Source organism: Carcharodon carcharias, chromosome 13, assembly GCF_017639515.1.
Source record: "Carcharodon carcharias isolate sCarCar2 chromosome 13, sCarCar2.pri, whole genome shotgun sequence".
Lineage (NCBI taxonomy): Eukaryota > Metazoa > Chordata > Chondrichthyes > Lamniformes > Lamnidae > Carcharodon > Carcharodon carcharias.
Window position 1 is genome coordinate 32,739,563 of NC_054479.1, and position 24,043 is coordinate 32,763,605.

General features: G+C 40.8%; 1 protein-coding gene across 4 annotated transcripts in view; it reads right to left on the bottom strand.

The window, feature by feature from the left end:
- Positions 1-18,175, bottom strand: part of LOC121285855 (calcium/calmodulin-dependent protein kinase kinase 2-like) — a 102,837-nt gene extending 84,662 nt beyond the window's left edge. For all 4 annotated transcript variants that reach the window (XM_041202752.1, XM_041202751.1, XM_041202749.1 and 1 more), the window contains exon 1: positions 18,042-18,175. The gene's annotated coding sequence lies outside the window, so the exon portion shown is untranslated. The remainder of the gene's footprint in view (positions 1-18,041) is intronic.
- Between the last annotated feature and the right edge of the window lie 5,868 nt (positions 18,176-24,043).

The window sequence follows — 24,043 nt, forward strand, 5'->3', positions numbered from 1 at the left end:
GAAAGATATACTGGCCATAGAGGGAGTGCAACAAAGGTTCACCAGACTAATGCCTGGGATGGCAGGATTGTCCTCTGAGGAGAGATTGAAGAGACAGGGCCTGTATTCTCTGCAGTTAAAAAGAATGAGAGGTAATCTCATTTAAGTGTATAAAATTCTTACAGGGCTCAACGAAGTAGATACAGAAAGGATGTTTTCTGTGGTTGGGGGGTCTAGAAGCAGAGGACAGCGTCTCAGAATAAGAGGTAGCCCATTTAGGACTGAGATGAGGAGGAATCTTTCAGTCAGAGGGTGCTGAATCTTTGGAATTCTCTAACCCAGAGGGCTGTGGAGGTTCAGTCATTCAGTATGTTCAAAGCAGAGGTTGATAGATTTCTAGAGGCCAATGACATCCATAGGCACGGGTATAGTGCGGGAAGAGGGAGTTGAGGTAGAAGATTAACCATGATCTAGTTAAATGCTGAAGCAGGCTCAAGGAACCAAATGGCCTACTACTGTTCCTATGTTCTTAACATTATAAATAAATTAACATATTGTTTTATGTATAATTGGGAATCTTAAAATAGGTGCAGAAGCCAGTCCGCATGAGGACCCTTAGGGAGATGGATTAGGTGCAAGCCCTTTCTCCCTAACTTTAATAACTCACTCGAGATCAGGCTAGTTCCTTACCATGATAAACACCTAACAAATACAAGGACGAATGTGTATCAAAAGGAAGTGTACCATGTTGTGACATCAAGGGGTGAACTTTTAACTAATTTTTACAAATCAAATAATTCCCTTTCTTTTGAATTCTTTTTGGGAGAACTCAAAGTATTTCTTGAAAGAAATATCCAATCTTGTTCCACAGTAAAAAGATAATTTTTGTAAGAATTATACAAGTGCAAGTGTAGAGATACAGTTCCTACCAGCTAAACTAAGTTTAAAATGTGCAGTCACTACATCAGTCAAAAAACGATAAGCAGCAACCATTTGATTAATGTTCATTTCAAAGTTACAACCAGATTGCAAACAGTCAGGTTCAGCCTCAGACAGTTGGCATGATGACAGATGGTGTTGTTGGCTAGGGAGCAGAGTTTGTGGTGGTTTCACTTGTACATTATCAACATCCAGCTATACCTCACCACCATCTCTCTCAACTCTCTACTGCCTCTGATTTGTCACACTGCTCATATGAGATGAACAAAACTTTCTAGCCTACACTGGCTCCTAGTCCAGCAACACCTCTTCCTATCCTAGTTTCAAATTCCTCCATGTCTTTGACTCGCCCAGCAGTACAGCCCTCAGGTATTTATGCATATCCCAATTTTGATCACTCCACTACTAAGGCCCTTTGCTCTGATTTTGATCACTCCACTACTAAGGCCCTTTGCTCTGATTTTCCCTCCACAGGCAAAAATAAGATAACCTTTAAGAATTATATAAGTGCAAGCTTGTCTCCCGACCTCCCTTTCTTTTTTAAGACATGCCCTAAACCAAGCAAGGATCTCATGTGGCCTGGTGTCAAATTTTGTTTGATAATGCTCCTGTGAAGCACCTTGGCACTACATTAAAGGTGCTATATAAATGCAAGGTGTTGTTGTTTCGGGTGAAGGAGTTAAGATTTGTTTTCTTTCCCCTTCTGTCTGTTGTGTTTAAAAATGCTTTTTAAACTGAACCAAAATGTAAGAGACCAAAGTCAAAAATTCAGCTTTTGTCAAGACATATAACTAGGAAAATTAGGAATTATCCTGGGCACTGTACTTGCCTAAGCAAAGTACAAATTAACTTGCAACACAGTGCCACCAGTGTTAAAAAGGTAATTTTCTAACCTTTAATCCATTTTCCATGGCACATTAAATATATTAATCTAACTGCCACTGAGTTAATCTTTAATTCTTGCAAATTTCACCAAGAATATATTAAGGGAATTATTACAAATATAATGAATATATATAGAAATGCAGAAGCTATAAATTTAAAATTAAGGAACTTGAAATAAGGTATTAATATCTTTTGGGATCTTGGGATCTGGTCTTGCAAAAGTTTCTAAAACTTTTTGTTTCAAAATTCTCAACCATAAACTATGGCCTGAGAGCATGTTGTTGCACAGGGTGCAATCAGGAGGTGGGTGAAGGGGTGGCGGTGGTGTTGTGGTATCGAGATCAAATCATTCAGCATTCCTGCTCCTAGATATTATCCAACAATACTGCTGGGAAATAGACTTTACGTTGAAGTCTGGAGAGGATAGGAGTAGGCTTTCTGTTATGTCCCCTACAATCAAATACCCTGCGAACTCAACATCAGGTTTCAAACATGAAGATTGGCACAGGTAAGGTGAACTATCCCAACACAACAAGAACTTTCATTTATATAGCAACTTTTGATGTGTTCTTTCCTGTATTTGTTAGGTGTTTGGCATGAGTTATTAAAGTTATGGGGAAAGGGAGTGCACCTATCCGACCTGCCCCAAGGCCCTCAGGTGCATATCACACTTCACAGCAGCATCATCAAACACAATTTGACAAAAAACACATAAGTTTTTAGGGCAGTGACCAAAAGCTTGGTCAAAGATGACTGTTTTATGAGTGTTGCTTTGAAGTCCAACTAAACTTAAGGGCGAGAGTGGAGATCCAGAACTTCAATTCCTGACAGACCTCAGAGTTGTCATGCATGTACAGACCAGGTGCAGGATGCACATCTGCAGTTCTTGACTTTAAGCCCTTTGACCTAGCACCCCTGTGCATTAAAGAAAACCATACTAAAACCTGGGTCGTGCGACGAGCAGCAGAGCATCACTGGAGGCAGAGAGGGGAAGGTCCAAAAAGAACAGTCCCAGACAAGGCACTGGGACAGGAAGAAGTCCCAGTTAATTTAAAAAGTAGGAGGGGAGTGGAGTCATGGGGCTGCGGCAGCACAATGCTGGGCCTGGCAACTCAAGTGTGGAGGGAGGGGAGAACTTGTCAACCATGGTGGTGGTGGAAGGGGGCTGAAGATCCAACAAGGCAGCAGAGGTTGCTGACCACGTGCTATTGGCCGAAAGTATCCCCTTTGGAGCAGCAGTGTCTTGCTCGGTGTGGCCCAAGCGCTGAAGCTGTGCTTGAGCACATACTCGGGAATCCAGGGGAATGGAATCTCAGGAGACTGACACTCTGCTTGATGGGCCATTGTTGATGCCTCTGACTTTGAGAGAATTCCCAGGTTACATCTTCAAAGCCGGGGACTTGAATACCTCGTCAGAGAAACAGTTTCAGTGAGGTTGGTTCACTCTCAGTGTTTAGTGATGTCTGGGTGTGTTACTGGGTAATGCATGGTGCCTCTGTTGGCCACATCTGCCATTTATTGTATATTGTCCTGTTTTCGACCACAGCTTGCTTGTTAATTCACATGTACCTCATACTCTAACATTCAGGGTAAATATAAGAGAGGTGTTGTAAACGGTTTTATTTTTTTGACCTTCTTTGGTAAACTTTATTTTTGTTTGTTCAAAACCCATGGAATCTTGTGGCTTTATTCGAATTAGCAAGCGTCTTGAATCTCAAACTTTGTCTCCTTTAAACAAAACATTTTTGGTTCCTAACCTGATCTTACCAAAAAGTTGGGGGCCTGGTCAAGGATCCTAACATAAATTAGGGGCTCGCCCAGGATTTCGGCTCCACAGATAAAAACGAGTGCTGGTACTTGGAGGTTAGGGTTGATAAGGTTTCCATGGTAAATTTTACAGTACTGATCAAGGATCATAACTGTGTCTTCAAGGAAGAAAGAGGGATAGTGAGGCAAAGGGGTTTAGGAAAGGAATTCCAAAGCTTAGGGCCTCAGCATCTGAAGTAATGGCCAGTAATAATGGGGTGATTAAAATTGGGGATGCACAGAAGACCAGAACAGGAGGAGCGCAGATCTCTCTGAGGCTGTAGGAGGCTACCGAGACATGCAAATATAAGATCATAAAACATTTGAAGACAAGGATGAGAATGTTAAAATTAAGACAGTACTTAACCAGGAACCAATGTAGGTCAGCCAGTATGGAGGTGATGAGACCTGATGCAAGTTAAGATATGGATAGCTAAATTTTGGATAAGCTTAAGTTTGTAGATGGTGGAAGATGAGAGGCTGGCAAGAAGTGCATTAGGATAGCCAAGTTTAGAGGTATATAGTACAGTACTAGCCAATATCTTCAATACAAGGAGGAAGAGAAATAAATTGGAAAACTTAAGGAAATCGTCCAACAGGTCTGAGGTGTTCACAACCTGTATGAATGTAATTGGGGGCTGCAGCAGTGGATGAGTGAACTGACCATGGCATCATGATACAGGAAGCCATTCAAGTGCAGGGAATAAATAGGAATGTTGTGGTAGTAGGGGGCAGTATAGTCTGGGGGTAGACACAGTTCTCTGCAGCTGAGAGTGAGTCCAGAAGGATGTGTTGCCTGTCTGGTACTGGGGTACAGGGCATCTGCTCTGGAGTGGAGAAAAACCTACAGTAGGAGTGGGAGGATCTAGTGGTCATGGTGCACGTGGGTACCAATGACATAGGTACAACTAGGAAAGATGTTCTGTTTAGGGAGTATGAGCAGCTAAGGGCCCAATTAAAAAGCCAAACATTAAAGGTAATAGTCCAGAGATTATTACCTTTAAGCCACAAGCAAATTAGCGTAGGATAAATAAGATTACAGAGTTAAATGCGTGGCTCAAAAATTGGTGTGGGAGGAATTCATGGAGCACTGGCACCAGTACTGGGGAAAGGGGGAGCTGAACTGTTGAGACAGTCTTCACCCAAACCATGCTGGGACGAGGAGTTCTGGCGAGTCGTATAACTAGGGCAGTAAAGAGGGCTTTAAACTAAATAGTAGGGGCAAGAGATCAAGTGTGGGAAGATGTGATCAATTAAAGGGAGAAGACAAGGCAAGAGATCAAGGTAGCAATAATAGAAATGATATTCAGAGCATGGCAGGAAGGGACAGAGCAGATAAGGCCAGAGATTCGAAAAATGGTATAGAGGCAGAATTAAAGGCTCTGTATCTGAATACATGCAGCATGTAACAAAACAGCTCAAATAGAAATAAATATGTATGATCTGATAGCCTTTAAAGAGACATGGCTGCTGGAAGACAAAGGCTAGGACCAAAATATTCAAAGGCACATGACATTTCAGAAGGACAGGGAGCTAGGAAAAGGTGGAGAGGTAGCTCCATTAATTAAGGATATTAGTACAATAGAGAGAGATGATCTTTATTCTAAAGATCAAGATGTAGAATCAGCTTGGGTAGAGATAAGAAACGGTAAAAGGTAGGAAGACACTTGTGGGAGTTGTTTATACATCCCCCTAACAGTAACCACACAGTGAGATGGAGTATACAGCAAGGAATAATGGGGGCTGTCAAGAAAGGTGATAATCATGGGTGCTTTTAATCTACATATAGATTGGGTGAATAAGATTAGGCAAATCAGATTGGCAAAGGTAGCCTGGAAGATGAGTCCAAGTTGCTTTTTCAGGACAAGTTCTTAGAGCAGCAGATGCTGGAGCCAACCAGAGAGCAGGCTATTTTAGATCTCAATGTGCAATGTGACAGTGTTGATTAATAAGCTCATATTAAAGGCACCCCTAGAGAGCAGTGACCATAACATGATTGAATTTTGCATTCAGTTCTAAGAGAAGGGTGGGTTTAAGACTAGTGCTTTGAACTTAAATTACGGCAATGCTGAAGGTACGAAGACTGGGCTGAAAGAAAACTGGGCATGGGGGAGCGACGCTCCTTCTCCATTGCAGGTAAGAACTGGTTATCAGGTGTGAGGCACTCTCGCTGTTGCTGTATGTGGCGCAGGTATGGCCCATTCCACACTCCTGCTCGTTGGCGATCACCGGAGCCATCTTTCGCTTTATCTGGAGGTTGAAAATGGATCGTGTTCGCAGGGACGCGATGTACAAGCCTCTAGATAAAAGGGGAAAAAATATGCCCAAAATCACCCTCATCCTGATGGCCACCTTTGTGCGCAGTTGCATCAAGCTGTACGCAAACACCAAGTGTCACTACGTGCTGAGGTTCTACCTGTCCTTGGTGTTGCGAAGGATGGGTCTGGCCACGCTGCTGCGAACGCTCCAAGCAGTTGGACCGTGCCATACCACCTGTCCCTCGTGGAAAAATTTATGCAGTCAAACACCTTTGACCACAAGTTCATCAGGCAGTGGTCAGCACATAACGTCTTAAAGGCCCTGCAGGAAAAGGAGATGGTGGATCCTGTCAGATGGTTTCCTGAGCAGACTATCAGTCATTTGGCAGAATGCCTCATCGCCAGATCTTTCCAAGCACCAAGGTGCAGCTAGGCTGGTGGTGAGAAAAGCCCTCCCAGTCAGATCCTTCCAATACGCCAGGAGTCTCACCCCCTCCGCACATTGTCCTCGAGGTGGCTGTGGTAGGGACGAGATCGTTGTTCACCTCCTTGTGGATTATGTCTTTGAAAAGAAGGTCTGGAGAGAGATGCAGTGGTTTCTGTTGAAGTTCATCCTGAGCAGCGTGGTGACACAGGACTCTGTGCTCTACGGGCTGTTCCCAGGAACTCACACCGAGACAAACATCAACTGCAGCTGGATGATCATCAACTTGGTGAAAGACGCTCTTTGGTCTGTCCAAAAATTGTTGGTCTTCCAGTGCAAAGAGTTGTCCCCGACCGAGTGTTGCAGACTGGCACATTCTAATGTCCAGGACTATGTGCTGAGGGATGCACTAAAACTTGGGGCAGCCGCCACAAGTGCGCAATGGGGAAAGGTCGCTGTCTAAGACCTTCCTGCCATAGTGCACCAAGGGACTGGGAAAGGTATAGACCCCTCGGGCTGTATGGCTCACAATGAATGCATGCATTGAATAATAATTGTATTATAATCGTACCGAAGCACCTCAGAGTGCTTCACGATGTATACTGATAGTGCGATGGTACTGGAGTTGTCTGACTATCTGTAATGACCATATTGAAATTATTGTAATATTAATTATTGCATTGAAGCACCTCGTGATCCATGTGTAAAAGTTGAATCTGATTGCAAAACATTTCTAAATCACCATCACAAAAAGTGCAATGTTCTTCCAGATATTTTATGAATAAAGTATATTTTAAAAAAAACGAAGACTGGGCTAGCTAAAGTGAACTGGGAAATAAGGTAAGGGGTAAGTCAGTAGAAATGCAATGGCAGACATTTAAGGAGATATTTCATAACATTCAGCAAATATACATACCACTGAGAAAAAAAAGATTAGGGGAAGGAAGTACCATGCATGGCCAACTGAGGAGGTTAAAGTTAGTATCAAATTGAAAGAAAAAGCATACAATTCCATAAGGATTAGTGGCAGGTTAGAAGGTTGAACAGAATATTAAAAAGCAGCAAAAAAGGTAGATATATAAAAACACATAATAAGAGTTTCTACAGATATTTAAAAAGGAAAAAAGTAAAGTGAACGTTGGTCCTCTAGAGTATGTCTGGGGAATTAATAATGGAAGGTTGAACAGAATATTAAAAAGCAGCAAAAAATGGCTAAAAAAGAGAGAAATTAGAGTGTGACAGAAAGTTAGGTAGATATATAAAAACACATAGTAAGAGTTTCTACAGATATTTAAAAAGGAAAAAAGTAAAGTGAACGTTGGTCCTCTAGAGTGTGTCTGGGGAATTAATAATGGAAGAAAAGGAAATAGAGGGTGAATTGAACAGATATTTTGCATCTGTCTTAACTGTAGAGGATACAAATAACATCCCAGAAACAGGTGTGCATCAAGAGGTGAAGAGGGAGGGAGGAAGGAACTTAAAACAATTAATATCACCAGGGAAAGAGTACTGAGAAAACTAGTAGAACTAAAAGCTGACAAGTCCTCATGTCCTGAAGACTTCATCCTAAAGGTTTTAAAGTAGTGGATGCCAATTATCCCAGAATTTTCCAAAACTCCATTGATTCTAGAAAGGTCTTGTCAGATTGGAAAATAGCGAATGTAACTCCTTTATTCAAGATAGGAGGGAAGCAGAATGTAGGAAACTACAGGCCAGTTAGCTTAACATCTGTCATAGGGAAAATGCTGGAATCTATTGAGGAGGTTACAGGAGGGCACTTAGATAATCGCATTGCAATCAGACAGAGTGCACATTGCTTTGTGAAAGGGAAATCGTGTTTGACTAATTTATTAGAGTTCTTTGAGGAAGTAACAAGCAACATGGATAAAGGGGAGCCTTTAGGATCAAAACCAATGCATTCACAATCTCTGTACTACCTCTTTTAAACCTGAGTATGTAGGCCATCAGGTCTCAGGAACATGCCAAATATGTTCAAATATTTTACAACAAAGCTTTTGGGAAGGGATCCCTTCCCAAAAGTGTTTGTCTGTTATTTATGTGAAGACGATGCAAAGCAAGCCTTTCAAAGGAACTCAACTAATTGGCTTGTCTGTTTAGCATTTGAACTAGGTCAAAGCTGGTGTTATTTGAACTGGTGTCAACAACTGGCTTTTATTGCTTCTATGAATGACCATCTGTGCATAAACCTTAGTATGCTGCAGGATTGTCTGGCATCATTGATATTAATCATCTTCTAAAGCAACAAGAGCTAGTATATTACAGAAGACAACAAGTTTATTGTTCACCTAGGCACATTATCCCAGACAACCTTTGGACCGAATTGAAATAAGAAGTGGAGTCTTGCCTTGAGGACCCTGCTTTAGGCTGGGCATAACAAATGACAATCACTCTTCCAATGTTCTTCTGAAATGCGTTCCCATTATAGTTCACTGTGAAGCAGGTATCAGGTACAAGCTAGAGCCCTGCTAAAGTTTTCAGATCATGCACACCCAAAAATCAGTTGTCTCCACTCCTTTAACAAAACAACTATCCCATAAACTAGCATTGTGATTTATGCTGTGCAGAAGATGTAATAATAAAAAAACTTCCTTTTACCCATTTCATATTAATGAGGCAAAATCTATTCCATCATTACAATTATCATCCTCTGTCTAAATGTTCTGGCTCTACTCCTGTGCACAGATTAATAACTAAATGAACAATTTATTAATATTAATACGAACATTTGTCACGATGACAAAAAATTGACAGTGAGAGCTACCTACAACTTCACCAGCTAACCACAGATATTGTTTAAAATGGACCCGAGTTTAAAAAAAACTGACCAAAAGAAGATGCCTGCCACAAGTCACCTGATGGCTGATACTGTAAAGCTGACCACTTCTCTGGAAAATCTATACAAATTGCACTGCAGACCTGTTACATGGAATTTCACACCTGGTTTGGTGGTGGTGGTGGTGGTTGGGGGGCGGGGGGTGCCAAGGTACACCTCAAACAGAGACCCTTGAAAGGAAGGCATTAAAACTACAAAGTCCTGGACTTTTAATCCACTGTAATTCTGTGAAGAAAATGGGAACTGCTACCCAGTTAGTTACACCCCAACAAACACTCAAAATTCCCTGTGGAGGATGAAACAACCCCATCTCTTGTTGATTTATATCTCAAAAATGTGTCAAAGGGTTTCTGAAATGAAAGATCAAAAAACTGAGATTACTACAATAGATGCAAGACACACTAATTGAACTCCCTTCCAGGAATATATAGAAATTAGTTTAAAAACTGGCTCTGCCAAGGTGAGAGGAGAAAAGCAGGAAGAAAAGAAACACGATTGTCATTTGAAGCCCTGTTGGAAAAGAGCAGGATTGGTCTCTCTGATGAAAACACACTGGCTTCAGAGACAGTGCAGACCTGAACAAATTCAACTCCAGGCTCCAACCAGAAACCACCTAACAGCTGCAACGTTCCAAAATCTCTGCCTCATGGACATGCAATTACTTGTATATTCTTATAACTTTTATTTTTGGACTCTAATTTTCTTACTTCTCGTGTGTGTACATGTGTGAGAGAGATCATATCTTTTATTACTTTTCTTGGGTTTTAGTAACTAATAAACTACTCTTTCTTTGACTCAAGGAAACTTGGGTTTGATTGGCTCCCTAGTAAGAAGTAAATACATTTGGATTGAAAACACACCTATGGGGAAAAGACATTTTTTAAAACTTTTCTTGTGGCCAACAGAGGGGGCTGAATAAAAGGAGAGCCAGCCGACTCCTCCTCACCTGGTTGTAACGCGTTTGAGAAATGAATCCAAACACGTTTGAGAAATGAACCAGGCAATACCTTTTAATGATTAGTCTGTCTGGACACACAAATCCCTATGATCTTCTACAGGGCTTTTCCAACGGGGCTTCAAATGACAATCATGTTTCTTTTCTTCCTGCTTGTCTCCTCTCATCTTGGCAGTGCCAGTTTTTAAACTAATTTCTGTATATTCCTAGAAGGGAGTTCAATTAGTGTGTCTTGCATCTATTGTAGTAATCTCAGTTTTTTGATCTTTCATTTCAGAAACCCTTTGACACATTTTTGAGATATAAATCAACAGGAGATGGGGTTGTTTCCAAATTGTCTTTCTTGGGTTCAAAATAAATTAGCTCACTTCTCATTTGAACTACATCTGTCACAATTTTGCCCACTTAATCTGTCTACATCACTAACTTCCTGCTTCCATTTACATGACTTACTGTACATCCTAAATTGGTGTCAACTGCATATGCAACTTTCTATTCCTTCATCCAAGTCATTCATATTATATGGTGAAAAGCTGAAACCCCAGTACAGAATCCTGGGGAACTCCACTTATCACACCCGGCCAATCAAGGAACATTTCCCATTATACTTACTTTCAGTTTCCTACTTCCCAAACAATTACTAATCGACACCATAAAGTTACCTCCAATAACATGCACTCTTAGTTTTGTTAATTTCTACAGAATCTTTGTTAATTTCCACAGAATCTTATCAAATGCCATGTGGCAGTCCATACTTACAGCTCCTTGTTCACCATGTTCATGGTCACAAAAAATTGAACTCGCTAGACATAGCCTACCCTTCACAAGTCAATGTTAATTCTCTTTGATCAGCTCATCTTTTCATCTGAAAAGCTGTGCTTCTTTATTGAAAAGTGCCTCCTTTCCTTGAGATTACCCAATAACAAGGAGCCCAAAGACTAAACATTATTTCTGGTAGCCCTTTGAACATTTGCAAGGGTTTCAATATCCCCCAAGTGATAAGACCAAAACTGCACTATATTCTAGATTCAGCCATATCAATAGGTATAGGTTAAATATTGTGTTACTAGTCTTGTATTTAACTGTCTAGAGCCACACATTGTAACATGGTACTTAATTTACCTACAACCTCAGAACAATCGTCACGGGCCTTTAATAGTCCATAAATTGCGACTCCCAGGTCCTTATCCTGCTCTGCAGTCTTAAACAATAACCCTGTATGATATACATGCCTAGAATTGCTGTGAGCCAAATGCATTTCACTGCATTCATTAGTCTGTCATCTATTTTGTCCATAATCCTAACTCCCACATTAACTGTTGTGCCATTGACGAATGTAAGGGTTGTGGCCCCTGCTGTCTTTATCCAAATTAATAAGAAAGACGGTGAAAAACAACAGTTCTCATATGGATCCCTGCCGGGCTCCACTAGCGACCAGGCCCTATGTAAAGATGTGACCATTGATAACTACCTTCTACCTACTCAAATACAAGCAATTTTCAATCTAGCTTAAAATGTGACTGCCTATTCCACAGGAAAAACTTTACTTAACAGCTTTCTCTGCAGCACTTTATCAAAAGCTTTTTTAAAAATCAAGATACACAATATAGTTGTGCTACCCTCAGCTGCTAACTCTATGAGCTCTTTAAAAAATTCAAACAAGTTGGTGTGTCAGGACTTCCATTTCCAAAGGCCAGTTTAGGGGCGATCATTTGAAGCCCTATTGGAAAAAAGCAGGATTGGTCTCTCTGATGAAAACACACTGGCTTCAGAATAGCTTCTACTCTTTCCAAATGATTGTACAGCAATCTCAAATTACTTCTAGCCACTAGTCTGACAATAAACTAACCAGCCTATAATTCCCAGGTTCAGATATACTTCCCTTAAGGGACCACATGGGTCTCCCCCAAATCCATGGAATAAATCCTAAATGTCTACAAACTGTTAAATATGAGAGCAAGCAGCCAACAGAATAGCATCCATTTCTTCTTTTTACTCATAGGTAAATAGAGTTGTGCCAGTAGCCTCAAGAGTCCTAACCAGTTTGCTGTCTCTTACTTTATTCCATGTTAACAGTTGGACATGCAATCCATGTTAACAGTTGGACATGCAATCCATGTTAACAGTTGGACATGCAATCCATGTTAACAGTTGGACATGCAATCCATGTTAACAGTTGGACATGCAATCCATGTTAACAGTTGGACATGCAATCCATGTTAACAGTTGGACATGCAATCCATGTTAACAGTTGGACATGCAATCCATGTTAACAGTTGGACATGCAATCCATGTTAACAGTTGGACATGCAATCCATGTTAACAGTTGGACATGCAATCCATGTTAACAGTTGGACATGCAATCCATGTTAACAGTTGGACATGCAATCCATGTTAACAGTTGGACATGCAATCCATGTTAACAGTTGGACATGCAATCCATGTTAACAGTTGGACATGCAATCCATGTTAACAGTTGGACATGCAATCCATGTTAACAGTTGGACATGCAATCCATGTTAACAGTTGGACATGCAATCCATGTTAACAGTTGGACATGCAATCCATGTTAACAGTTGGACATGCAATCCATGTTAACAGTTGGACATGCAATCCATGTTAACAGTTGGACATGCAATCCATGTTAACAGTTGGACATGCAATCCATGTTAACAGTTGGACATGCAATCCATGTTAACAGTTGGACATGCAATCCATGTTAACAGTTGGACATGCAATCCATGTTAACAGTTGGACATGTAAAAGGGTTACTCCTTAAAATGTATTAGGATTGCATACCCAATGTTCTACTTGACATTATAATCACTGCTATATAATGTTAAAATTCTTGTTTAATAAAATATACATTTTTTCCTTGTATTTTCTAATGTACCACCTTGGGTGAGTACCACTCTAGATAGCTCCATGCATATAATCTTTCTATTCTACAGTCAACCAACCAAGTCAAACTTGAGCATATGGGAAGGAATTGAGCAGTTCTCTTGCCTGGATCAACTAATGTACACTGGTAAAAAGGCAGTTTCTCTTTAGAATTCTCAAACAAATGTGGAAGCCAAAGTTTTATTTTGTTAATGAAAGCAGAGGTTTACAATAGAAAAGGTAGAAAAAGTCAAGACATTCACTGAGGAAAACAAGAACATTTACTAACAAAGAACTAAATCAGACAAGTGTGTAAAAAAAAGCAGACCCAGTCTCCCTAAAAAATGTATTCTAAAGATGGCAAGAAATTTTAAACATTTAAGCCAAAATAGAGTAACAATCACTGGGGAAATCAATTAAGGATATCTAAGCTTATATTCTCTTACACACAACAGCACAAAAACATTCTACTACAACTGTGTTATGCACACAATTGAATGTTTTTGTTAAGGCTTGTGGGAATGACCTGATAGAAAAGCTTACAGCTTTAGAAAAGATACAGTTTCTTGAATTGGAAGTACATGCAAAATACCCCCAGGCAAGAAATGTTCCATTGTTTGCAAGTGAAGAGTTGATAAGATAAGCCGATGGACTGACCAGGAGCAAGTCAAATCTCAAGAATGAAGGAAAAGATGATGGGATAAATTATTCATAAAGCACCTTAGCACTTCACATACAATGAATTACTCTGAAGTGCAGTCAGTGATTGTTATGCTGGAAAACAACCTGAGAATCACTTTATAGCAGTGCTCATTAATACAATGGCTCAGATTTTTCAATCAATGGTAAATGATCAGCATTTGTTGTTCATTACACTTAGTTGCCCAGAGACATTTCATAGGTCTCTGAAAAGCAACTTACAATATTTAGAGATCCTTTTCAGAGAAGCTCCCTCTGCATGGGATCTACGGTGTGAGAGAGCAAGGTAAGCAACAGTGTGTCTCTGCAACCAATCAAATTGAAGCATCCTCAGACATGCAGTTTAACCAGTCTAAATACATTAGAACATTTAACTCAATGCAAATTCCTGTACAGAGACCAAGGAGAGGAGTCAAAGAAAAAGTGTTTTTAATTTAAAACATTTCCAACAATAATTAAATCCTGAAGATATGAATAAATTAATCCCCACATTTGTAAAATTAAATTCTCAGGGTTCCATTAAAAATTCACTTACACCTGAATGGTGGAGTAGTGGTAATGTCACTGGACTAGTAATCCAGAGGTCCTGGCTAATGCTCTTGGGACATGGGTTCAAATTCCACTATGGCAAATGGTGGAAATTGAATTCAATTATTAAATATGGAATATAAAGTTAACATCTGTGATGGCAAGATAACTATCATCAATTGTGTACAACCCACATGGTTCACTAATGTCCTTTAGGGAAGGAAATCTGCTGTCCTTACCAGCTCCAGCTGACATGTAACTCCAGGCCCACGGAGTCCAACCATGTGATTGATTCTTCCCTCTGCAATGGCCTAGCAAGTCACTCAGTTCAAGGGCAATTTGGGATGGGCAACAAATGCTGGCCCTGCCAACATTGCCCACATCCCATGAAAGAATAAAAAAGAATGCACCAATTCCAATTTTTTCTGATGTGTTTTGTGGAAAACTAGTGAGTGCAGCAACTTCATACCCTTCAACTATTTAATGCTAAATCTATCAGCAAGATACCTGTGGAGAAGCATGGCAAAATGGACAGCAACTTCCAAATTTTCCTGTGTAATCATGCAGGTGCGGACACCAGAAATTGCTGTGCGATTTACTCCACAAGAGTGGTGTGTTGACAGCCTCTCTGTTACTCTCATCACAAAATCTGTATCAAGCGAGCTCCAATAAATATATTATAATCAGTGTTTTAGCTTGTCTAAAAAATCCTGCATTTGTTGATCTAAATCTATTTGTATTATTAAACTTAGTTGGCAGTTGATACCAATTATAAGAAAAAAAGCACAAGTCAAAGTGATGTAATACTGTGTAATGTTTCTTGTATGTCACTCATCTCAATCTCAAATTGCTCCCATCATTACTTCATCCTAATACTATTTAACTCAAAACATGCTTGCCAAATTGAGGACAAGGTTAATTTTGTGTTATACAATACAAGTGGATAAAATATAAATATAAATTCAAGCCCATTATACTACAATTGAAATCTTAGTAAAGCATATCTATAAGGCAACTGCACTAAAATTTTACAAAACAAGAACAGAATTACCTGGAAAAACTCAGCAGGTCTGGCAGCATCGGCAGAGAAGAAAAGAGTTGACGTTTCGAGTCCTCATGACCCTTCAACAGAACTGAGTGAATATTAGAAGAGGGGTGAAATATAAGCTGGTTTAAGGTGGGATGGGGGGGTTGGGGGGAGAGAAGTGGGGGAGGTGGTGTGGTTGTAGGGACAAGCAAGCAGTAATAGGAGCAGATAATCAAAAGATGTCACAGACAAAGGAACAAAGAGGTGTTGAAGGTGGTGATATTATCTAAACGAATGTGCTAATTAAGAATGGATGGCAGGGCACTCAAGGTACAGCTCTATTGGAGGTGGCGTGGAAAGACTAGCAGGGCATAAAAGATTTAAAAATAATGGAAATAGGTGGGAAAAGAAAAATCTATATAAATTATTGGAAAAAACGAAAGGAAGGGGGAAGAAACGGAAAGGGGGTGGGGATGGAGGAGGGAGTTCAAGATCGAAAGTTGTTGAATTCAATATTCAGTCCAGAAGGCTGTAAAGTGCCTAGTCGGAAGATGAGGTGCTGTTCCTCCAGTTTGCGTTGGGCTTCACTGGAACAATGCAGCAAGCCAAGGACAGACATGTGGGCAAGAGAGCAGGGTGGAGTGTTAAAATGGCAAGCGACAGACAGCAGGTGTTTCGCAAAGCGGTCGCCCAGTTTACGTTTGGTCTCTCCAATGTAGAGGAGACTGCATTGGGAGCAACGAAAGCAGCAGACTAAGTTGGGGGAAATGCAAGTGAAATGCTGCTTTACTTGAAAGGAGTGTTTGGGCCCTTGGACGGTGAGGAGAGAGGAAGTGAAGGGGTTGCATCTTTTGTGTGGTAATGGGGAGGTGCCATAGGTAGGGGTCGAGGAGTAGGGGGTGATGGAGGAGTGGACCAGAGTGTCCCGGAGGGAACGATCCCTACGGAATGCCGCCGGGGGGGGTGAAGGGAAGAGGTATTTGGTAGTGGCATCATGGAGTTGGCGGAAATGGTGAAGGATGATCCTTTGAATGTGGAGGCTGGTGGGGTGCTAAGTGAGGTCAAGGGGGACTCTATCATGGTTCTGGGAGGGAGAAGGCATGAGGGCGGATGCGCGGGAGATGGGCCAGACACGGTTGAGGGCCCTGTCAACGACCGTGGGTGGAAAATCTCGGTTAAGGAAGAAGGAGGACATGTCAGAGGAACTGTTTTTGAAGGTAGCATCATCAGAACAGATGCGACGGAGGTGAAGGAACTGAGAGAATGGGATGGAGTCCTTACAGGAAGCGGGGTGTGAGGAGCTGTAGTCGAGGTAGCTGTGGGAGTCGGTAGGCTTGTAATGGATATTGGTGGACAGTCTATCATCAGAAATTGAGACAGAGGTGTCAAGGAAGGAAAGGGAAGTGTCAGAGATGGACCATGTGAAAATGATGGAGGGGCGGAGATTGGAAGCAAAATTAATAAATTTTTCCAAATCCCGACGAGAGCATGAAGCAGCACCGAAGTAATCATCGATGTACCGGAGAAAGAGTTGTGGGAGGGGGCTGGAGTAGGACTGGAACAAGGAATGTTCCACATACCCCATAAAGAGACAAGCATAGCTGGGGCCCATGTGGGTACCCATAGCCACACCTTTTATTTGGAGGAAGTGAGAGGAGTTAAAGGAGAAATTGTTCAGTGTGAGAACAAGTTCAGCCAGACAGAGGAGAGTAGTGGTGGATGGGGATTGTTCAGGCCTCTGTTCGAGGAAGAAGCTAAAGGTCCTCAGACCATCCGGGTGGGGGATGGAGGTGTAGAGGGATTGGACATCCATGGTGAAGAGGAAGTGGTTGGGGCACTAAAATTTTGCCTGACTGTTATAATGAAATCCTAGTGATGCTGATTGTAACTAATTGAAAAAGCATTTTTCTTTTAACATTTTAAGTGGAAGCAGAGTCAAAATAACAGGTAGAGCACAACCTATTTGTGTATAATATGGAGGCTGGAATTAAAACGTAGAGAAGCAAAATGTCAGTTCAAAGGAGTTATCAAAATCATATTCAAAATTTTGCAATTCATACTTTTCACTACCCTGCGTTGTTAACGATTAAACAGTTAAGATTTTCAGGCATTTTCACCAAAATATAATTTCTAAAAAAAAAATCACTGGACGCCCACACGAATTCCATAATCAAACATTCTTTCCCTCTTCCCCCACCCCGCGCATACATGCTGACATTGAGCAATACAAAAACTAGCCTAGTATTTGATAAGAAAAATGAATGGTGAGGCAGGGAAGACCTGACAAAATCCCCAGGGATTGCGGCTGGAAAGCTTTTACATGTGTACAAATCCCTGCGCGACACTCATGGCCTCTGTAAGAAGCCAGAGGGAGAAAAATAAACCCAGGCCGAACAGAGACAGTAAAGGGACCCCTCCCTCCCCCTCTCTCTCTCTTTGCTGCTGTCCCCGATAAGTAACACAATAAATAACACGCCTCACTTTCACACTTGTCCTGTGGCATAAATTTCAAAATTAAAGTAGAACCACCACCACCATCAGTAAACGCCCACTCGCATTTTCTACGCCTACATTTCCTATTCCAGCAATTTAAAAAAAAAGATGCTCGAGAGATGTTGAGTTTCCCCAAACTGATGACAACCTGCTTCAAATCTGAACCAAGTCCTGCCTTCCTGCGAAATATTATTATTTGTGCACAGTTAGTGGCGACAGTAATTCGTGTCCCGATCGGGGGGCCAGCAACATCGTTACAGGAACGGCCGGCCACCCCAGCATCATTAACAGCTCTGAAAACACCAAAGACGTACCTTCATGACAATTACTCCGTACCCGCGCCCCGAAACTATAGCAACATGTCCGGCCTCTGGGTGCCCGAAGCTGAGGGGCTCGAGCAGAGACCGGTAAGCGGACACTCGCACTCCCGATATCGCGCCTGCGCACAACAGCCCGCCCCGCCCCCCGGCCTGATTGACATTCGCATCAACCAATCGGGAGCGAGATGTAACGCCTCACAGGAAACAAAAGTAGTAAAGGGAAAGGGGAACTAGTGCAATCACTCAGAGGAGGATTGGGGGGGGGAATTCTGAAAGTACTTTCGAATATGAATGGTAACTTTCAAAAGGGAATTGGATGTATGCTTCTAAAGAGAAAATTTGCAGGACTATAAGATGGACGAATATGTATAATTCTTTCAGAGGCACAACCACGATGGTCCAGATGGCCTCTTTCTGTGCTATAAGGTCTATGCTATTATAACATTTAAATGTTTTATTTAAATGTTGTGTGTTCCTCCAGGATTGTCCTGGACAGTCCAGCAAACAACCAGGGAAAAAATCCGAAGGACATAAAACAAAAGTGCATTTTACTAAGTATAAAAATATTGGAAATGGGGAAAACAGGCTGTTTGACTGGGTGATTGGAGACTGGAAATATGTAATGAAACCTACAAGAATTAGTGAAGCCTCAATTGATGTTGATTGATGTATATAAGTATAACCAGAGTTGGCATCCCTCATTTTGGCAAATGGATGTACATATATTTTTTTGAAGGAACCAAAAGTCTGATGTGTGCCGGAATAAAGACTGCAGAATCAAGAGCCATTCAGCCTGAAAAAGGTGACTAGAGTGTGATCTTACACTGATGGAGAAAATACGTGCAAGAGGAATATTCCTTATTATCATGAGTTGGAAAACTACCCATCCACTTCTGGGCAGACCAAGATGAAGTGAATTTCAGTAATCCCACCACAAAATTACCAATAGTTTGTTAAGCTCAGTCGGAAGAAATAAGGCACATTTCCAGTATTGGCCTGTAATGGGATTTTCCGGTGTTAGGTGGTTTTGGAATGATTCCCAGACCTGTCCAAGGTCATAGACACCATTTCCCATTCAAGGACCACATGGAAGTTCCTTCTAATTGATGTTACTGGAGTTGCCCAACAAGAGCACTTGCCATAGTATTTTCTATAGAAGTGATATTTGCTGAACAAATAAACTTTTCAAAAACTTCCCTTAACAGCCTCCATTGATCTCAGCATGGCCACATCTGATAGGAACTGATAAGAAATTGAACATTTTTGAATTCTATCAAAAGAACATAAGAAATAAGAATGGGAGAAAACCATATGGCCCATCATGCCTGCTCCACTATCCCATATGATCATAGCTAATCTTAGACTTCAACTCCACTTTCCCTGCCTGTTCCCCATATTCCTTGATTCCCTGACAGACCAAAAATCTACCTCAGCATTTAAAATATTCAATGATTGTGGCACATCCTCAACCCTTTGGGGTAGAAAATTCCAAAGATTCACAAACCTTTGAATGAAGAAATTGCTCCTCATCTCAGTCGTAAATGATCGGCCCCTTATCCTGAAACTGTTTACCCTTGTTCTGGATTCCCCAGCCAGGGAAATCAGCCTCTTAGTGCCTACCCCAATAAGCCCCTTCAAATCTTGAATGTTTCAATAAGAACTCCATAGAATATAGACCGTTTAGTCAGCCTTTCATCATAGAACAATCCTCTCAGCCCAGGGACCAATCTTTGCTGTACTGACTCCAATGCAAGCACGTTTTTTAAATAAAGAAACCAAAATTGCACAGTATCCCAGGTGTGGTCTCATCAAAACCCTGTTCAATTGTAGCAAGACTTCTTTATTCTTATACTCAAACCTTCTTGCAGTAAAGGTCAACATGCCATTTGCTTTCCTACTTGCTGACTGTACCTGCATTGTAACTTGTGTTCCTTGTACAAGTACACCTGAGTCTCTTTAAACATTGACATCACAAGTTTCACACAATTTAAAAAATATTCTGTTTTTTTATTCTTATGATCAAAGTTTGCCTCATTTGCCCAATTATCTTCCATCTTCCACCTTGTTGCACACACACTTAACCTGTTACGTGCCTTTGCAACCTCTGTCCTCACCGCTTGCATTCCCACACAGCTTTGTATCATCAACGAACCTAGATACATTACTCTCTGTCTCTTTGTCTAAGTCAATAATATAGGTTGTAAATAACTGAGGCCCCTATTCTGATCCTTGTGGCATCCTACTGGTCAGAGCCTACCAACTTGAAAATGCCCCATTTATCCCTGCTGTTGCAAAAATTTGGTTCATGTTTTATGTGTTTTAGAATATAACTTTTAGTTTTGGGAATTAAAATTTTAACTGTAGATAAAGCGGGCATCTGATTGAGAAACGGATAAGCAACCCTGAAGTAAATGCAATTCAAAGAAGCTTGGAATTAATTACTATTAAAAGGTAACTTGTGTTTATCTTAGATGGTCAGAGTTGCTAGTGAAAAAATGCTAAACAATGGATGACCCATTTCTGGACCTCTTGGTAGAGCCTGGGTGTCCACATCCAGAGGGAATTTGAAGACAGGATTCCGAGACTCTTCACCCTCTGGCTCAAGTCTGGTTCCATCCCTCGGATGCTGAAAAAGAGTCGTACAGTGCTTATTTCCAAATCAGATGATACGGAGAAGCTCAAGAATATAGACAACTGGCGGCCAATAACAATCGGCCCGATTCTACTACGGCTCTATACAAAAATCATCGCCAAGCGCTTAAGCGAAGCGGTCAAGATTGACCTGAGGGCTCCATAAAACAAGCCATAAGCGAGCAGTTCTGGAAAGAGGATCATAAAACTCTATTAGAGATAGAAATTCTTATGGGTTGAAGAATCAGAGAGTTGTGTTGAAGATAAAATAATATGTTTGCATTTCTGTTCAAACCATTCCAAAGCATACTATGTTTCCAGAGAAATAGTGACTTAGGGTTGAGCCTTGGTTAGAAGGTTCTTCTGTTTATTTATTTGCAGTTGTTTGCTGACAGAAGCAAGCAGTTCAGGTTTTAGCTTTGCTTTGATGTAGACTGCATCTCACCGGATTGAGGGAGCCAACAAGAGATACAGTTGGGCCTGCATTCAAGCAGAGAAAATATGAATTTTATCGTTCAATATGTGAAATGTGAGTGGGGCTCTATCTCAGTTTGGATTTTATGAGGGAAAAGCAGCTGAAGATTTGGTCTAGCTTGCAGCTAGTGGAAAAATTCTAATGTCCTCACAGAGCCTTGTGGTAGAAAGCAGTCAACAGAGTTAACTTGTAAAGCTGTGGGAAGGCAGTTGGGTATTTGTCGGCAACCTGAACAAGGAACTAATGCATCCACTCATGAGGTCTATGAAGAAAAGATAGAGGGTCGCGTAGCCAAAAGCTAATGGGATGTCCCATAGAATCTTACTTCAGAGCATAGCTGAAACACTAGGGAGAACTAAAGTGAATTCTGGAGGGCTTTGGCACACATTTGGCCTGGTCCTAGGAAATGTGAATGAATCTTCAGGATTTTGTTAGATAAGGGAACTCTTGGTGGGGGCGGGGAGGAAAGAGTAAAAGTAGAACTGAATTTATAGCATGTCTTTATAAACTATGGTGGTAAGTTATTGGTGCTTACTTTGATTTCACTTTATGTACAATAAAGATTTTGTTTCAAAATGTGAAATCTTGTGACATGCTTCTGTCAGTTAATTGCTGGTTGTTCGTATTCCTTCCTTAAATTTTAATGGTTCTTAACATAATCGTAGCACTACTTTCTGCTTCCTCTCCATTAACTAATCCTCTATCCATGCTAATATATCACCCGAACTCCATGAGTCCTTATCTTGTACATTAACAAATACCCAGCATTTTCCCAGTGACTGATGTCAGGCTAACTGGCCTATAGTTCCTTGTTTTCTCTCTCCCTCCTTTATTGAATAGTAACATTACATTTGCTAATTTCCAACCTGCTGGGACCGTTCCAGAATCTAGGGAATTTTGGAAAATCATAGCCAGCACATCAACTATCTCTGCAACTATCTCTTTTAGGATGTGGGCCATCCAGTCCTGGGGATTTGTTTAATTTTGTCCTTTGAGTTTTTCCAGTACTTTTTCTCGTGATATTAGTCACCTTAATTTCTACTATTGTTACCCTCCATTTCTGGTATGTATATTGTGTCTTCTACTGAAGACAGACAAAATATCTGTTCAATGTCCCTGCCATTTCTTCATTCCCCATGATAATTTCTCCTGTTTCTGCTTCTAAGGGACAGGCATTTACTTTAGCTACTCTCTTCCTTTTAATATACTTGTAAAAGATCTTACAATCTGATATTGTCTTCCTCGCTAGTTTATTCTCATTCTATTTTTCCCCCTATCAACTTTTGGTGGTCCTTTGCCGGTTTCTAAAACACTCCCAATCCTCAGACATATTAGTACTTTTTTGCAACATTATATGCCTCTTTTAATTTAATACTATCCTTAACCTCCTTAGTAAGCCATCTTCCTTGCTGAGTTTTCGTTTTTCCAATGGAATGTATTTTTGTTGAACATTTTGGAATAGTTTATTTGAATGTTTCTCATTGTTTATTTACCACCAAACTTTAAGTCCATCTTCCCAATCAATCATAGCCAGCCCTCCCCTCATACTTATGTTTGTGATTCTTGTTTGTGATTGGAGTTTGAATTCCATTGTATGATGATCATTATTTACCAGTGGGTCTTTTACTATGAAATTACTAATTAACCCTGCCTCATGGCACAATTTCTCTCTCTTCAGGAACCATAAGAGGGCATTGGTGACCATAGACTTACATGTATTGGTCCAAGTTATGCTTGGCAAGGTACTGGTTTGCCATTGCCTTCTGCATGTTCCGGCAGACCAGGAAGATTTTCCTGCTCTTACCTCCTGTCATAGGTGTATTAGAAATGATTTGCAGGTTGATAATCAACTTGTTTGGTCATGTTATGAACACACCTTCCACAGCCATCAAGTTCCAGAGTGGGACTTGAACCCAGAACTTCTGGCTCAGAGGTAGGGATGCTACCCACATCAATAGGTTGGCTTCCTATCCTCATACATAGCTTGCCACAACCTCTCAGAAAATAAACAGAAATAATCAGTGAATACATCTAGACCCCAGCAGATTCAGATCTGCCTACTAATGAAGATCTCAATAAGCTCCTAAGACACCACCATAAATTCAGGAAACCCTTATGGTTAGTGACCAAAACTCTTAAAACCTTGTAACTCCCATCTAAAGACATGGTGGAGATCATGGAAAATCAACAAGGTCAAGAATCATAACCAAAATGGATTAACCACCCAGCTTCACCATGCCCATAAAACTGCATCAGAACTTCAAATGGATACTGCAACCACCTGCTACAGAATAAAGCCAGGCCCAAAGTGGCAGGATTATGGATACCTCAATGTGCAACTATGGAAAGACTTTCCAAACCATGAAGCATCCTGTTAACCATTGGTCACTAAGATAGCTGGAAAAATAGCTTCTATTCACTATCACCAGAGAACATTGAGTGGTTGATTAACTTGGACAATTAATGATGCTTTTTAAGCTGCTATAGGAAGGATGAATGAATATGCTGCAGTTTGAGAAATGTGTGTCCCTTTCAAGTATAAAATCGTTTGGATGCTTTATAGGATAATTTCTATATTGCATCAAACCCAACATTAGAATAGCAGCTCCCTAAAGCACAAGAATAATGTTTTCAACTTCATCAGTACTCTTCATGGTTCCTCTTTTGTAGACCTAAATCATATAAGAACTAGGCGGAGTACCTAAATCATTTTAGTTGTGCCACTTAGAGAGAAGGGAGAGTTTCAACTCATTTGTCTTGGTGGATTCACACTCAGAACAGAGTGTTCTAGTTTGATTCCTCCATTCTCTTCCACCCCCATCACTCCCTAAGTTTCTTCAAAAAATGACTTAAGTTTCTATAAACATTCCATATCTGATTACTCATCCCC